The following is a 3,141-nucleotide window of genomic DNA, read 5'->3' on the forward strand; positions in this document are numbered from 1 at the left end:
ATCCTTTTCAGTTCTTAACTGAATTCTTGCAGATATGTGATACTGTTAAGACTAATGGAGTAGATCCTGAAGTCTACAGGCTCATGCTTTTCCCTTTTGCTGTAAGAGACAGAGCTAGATTATGGTTGGATTCTCAACCCAAAGACAGCCTGAACTCTTGGGATAAGCTGGTCACGGCTTTCTTAGCCAAGTACTTTCCTCCTCAAAAGCTGAGCAAGCTTAGAGCTGATGTTCAAACCTTCAGACAGAAAGAAGGTGAATCCATCTATGAAGCTTGGGAAAGATACAAACAGTTGACCAAAAAGTGTCCTTCTGACATGCTTTCAGAATGGACCATCCTGGATATATTCTATGATGGTTTATCTGAGCTATCAAAAATGTCACTGGACACTTCTGCAGGTGGATCCATTCACCTAAAGAAAACGCCTGCAGAAGCTCAAGAACTCATTGACATGGTTGCTAATAACCAGTTCATGTACACTTCTGAAAGGAATCCTGTGAGTAATGGGACGCCTATGAAGAAGGGAGTTCTTGAAGTTGATACTCTGAATGCCATATTGGCTCAGAACAAAATATTGACTCAGCAAGTCAATATGATTTCTCAGAGTCTGCATGGAATGCAAGCTGCATCCAACAGTACTCAAGAGGCATCTTCTGAAGAAGAAGCCTATGATCCTGAGAACCCTGCAATAGCAGAGGTAAATTACTTAGGTGAACCTTATGGAAACACCTATAACTCAACATGGAGAAATCATCCAAATTTCTCATGGAAGGATCAAAAGCCCCAACAAGGCTTTAATAATGGTGGAAGAAACAGGTTTAACAATAATAAACCTTTTCCATCATCAACTCAGCAACAGACAGAGAACTCTGAACAAAATGCTTCTAATTTAGCAAATCTAGTCTCTGATCTATCTAAGGCCACTGTAAGTTTCATGAATGAAACAAGATCTTCCATTAGAAATCTAGAAGCACAAGTGGGCCAGCTGAGTAAAAGGATCACTGAAATCCCTCCTAGTACTCTCCCAAGCAATACAGAAGAGAATCCAAAAGGAGAGTGCAAGACCATTGACATAAGCGCCATGGCCGAACCTTTGAGGAGAGGAGAGGACGTGAATCCCAAGGAGGAAGACCTCCTGGGACGTCCAGTGGTCAATAAGGAGCTTCCCTTTGAGGAACCAAAGGAATCTGAGACTCATCTAGAGACCATAAAGATTCCATTGAACCTCCTTATGCCCTTCATGAGCTCTGATGAGTATTCCTCTTCTGAAGAGAATGAGGATGTTACTGAAGAGCAAACTGCCAAGTTTCTTGGTGCAATCATGAAGCTGAATGCCAAATTATTTGGCATTAATGCTTGGGAAGTTGAACCTCCCTTGTTCATCAATGAACTAAGTGATCTGGATCAACTGACATTGCCTCAGAAGAGACAGGATCCTGGAAGGTTCATAATACCCTGTACCATAGGCACCATGATCTTTAAGGCTCTGTGTGACCTTGGTTCAGGAATGAACCTCATGCCCCTCTCTGTAATAGAGAAACTGGGAATCTATGGGGTGCAAGCTGCTAAAATCTCACTAGAGATGGCAGACAGCTCAAGAAAACAGGCTTATGGACAAGTAGAGGATGTATTAGTAAAGGTTGAGGGCCTTTACATCCCTGCTGATTTCATAGTCTTGGATACTGGAAAGGAAGAGGATGAATCCATCATCCTAAGAAGACCTTTCCTGGCCACAGCAAGAGCTGTGATTGATGTTGACAGAGGTGAAATAGTCCTTCAATGGAATGAGAACTCCCTTGTGTTTAAAACTCAAGGATCTCCCTCTGCAACCATGGAGAGGAAGCAGAAAAAGCTTCTCTCAAAGCAGAGTCAACCAGAGCCCCCACAGTCAAACTCTAAGTTTGGTGTTGGGAGGCCACAACCAAACTCTAAGTTTGGTGTTGAACTCCCATATCCAAACTCTAAGTTTGGTGTTGGAGAGTCTCAACAAAGCTCTGCACATCTGTGAGGCACCATGAGAGCTCACTGTCATGCTATTGACATTAAAGAAGCGCTTGTTGGGAGGCAACCCAATGTTTATCTAATTCTTATTTTTATTTGTTTTTCATGTTTTCTTAGGTTCATGATCATGTGGAGTCACAAAATAAATATAAAAATTGAAAACGGAATCAAAAACAGCAGAAGAAAAATCACACCCTGGAGGAGCATCTGTCTGGCGTTCAAACGCCAGAACAGAGCATAGTTCTGGCACTGAACGCCCAGAATGGGAGCATCCTGGCGCTGAACGCCCAGAACAAGCATGGTTCTGGCGTTCAACGCCAGAAATGGCAGCAAAGGGGCGTTGAACGCCCAAAATGGGCACCAACCTGGCGCTGAACGCCCAGAGTTGTGTGCAAGGGCATTTTACATGCCTAAATTGGTGCAGGGATGTAAATGCCTTGACACCTCAGGATCTGTGGACCGCACAGGATCCCCACCTACCTCATCATCTCTCTTTCCATTCATGATCATCCCTTTTTTTTTTCCATTTACCACTCACATCCAAACACCACTACCTTCAAAATTCAACATCTCTTTCCCACCCAATCCCACCCATATGGCCGAATACGCACCTCCATCCATCTCCTCCATATCCTCTTCTTCTTCTTCTATTCTTTCTTCTTTTGCTCGAGGGCGAGCAACATTCTAAGTTTGGTGTGGTAAAAGCATAGCTTTTTTGTTTTTTCCATAACCATTGATGGCACCTAAGGCCAGAGAAACCTCTAGAAAGAGGAAAGGGAAGACAAAAGCTTCCATCAAGGGTCTATAGCTCAGTGGTAGAACATTTGACTGCAAATCAAGAGATCCCTGAGATACCTCAAGGGATACATTTTTTTCCACACAATTATTGGAAGCAACTAAGGGTGGAACATCAAGAGCACTCCATCATCCTTTATGAAATCAGAGAAGATCTAAAAGCAATGAAGGAGGAGCAGCCAAGGCAAGGAAGAGACATAGAAGAGCTCAAGGACATCACTAAGGTGGACTCATTCCTTGTTCTTACTTTCTCTGTTTTTCGTTTTCTATGTTATGTGCTTATCTATGTTTGTGTCTTCATTACATGATCATTAGTAGTTAGTAACTTTGTCTTAAAGTTATGA

At 42.7% G+C, this 3,141-nt stretch overlaps 1 non-coding gene across 1 annotated transcript; it reads right to left on the reverse strand.

Moving 5' to 3' along the window:
- Window positions 1-215: 215 nt before the first annotated feature.
- LOC148570064 (small nucleolar RNA R71) lies at window positions 216-323 on the reverse strand. Its single transcript, XR_015907958.1, has one exon. It is a non-coding gene; the product is annotated as a small nucleolar RNA R71 (small nucleolar RNA).
- Between the last annotated feature and the right edge of the window lie 2,818 nt (window positions 324-3,141).

Source organism: Arachis ipaensis, chromosome B3 (assembly GCF_059453495.1).
Source record: "Arachis ipaensis isolate K30076 ecotype BB chromosome B3, ASM5945349v1, whole genome shotgun sequence".
NCBI lineage: Eukaryota > Viridiplantae > Streptophyta > Magnoliopsida > Fabales > Fabaceae > Arachis > Arachis ipaensis.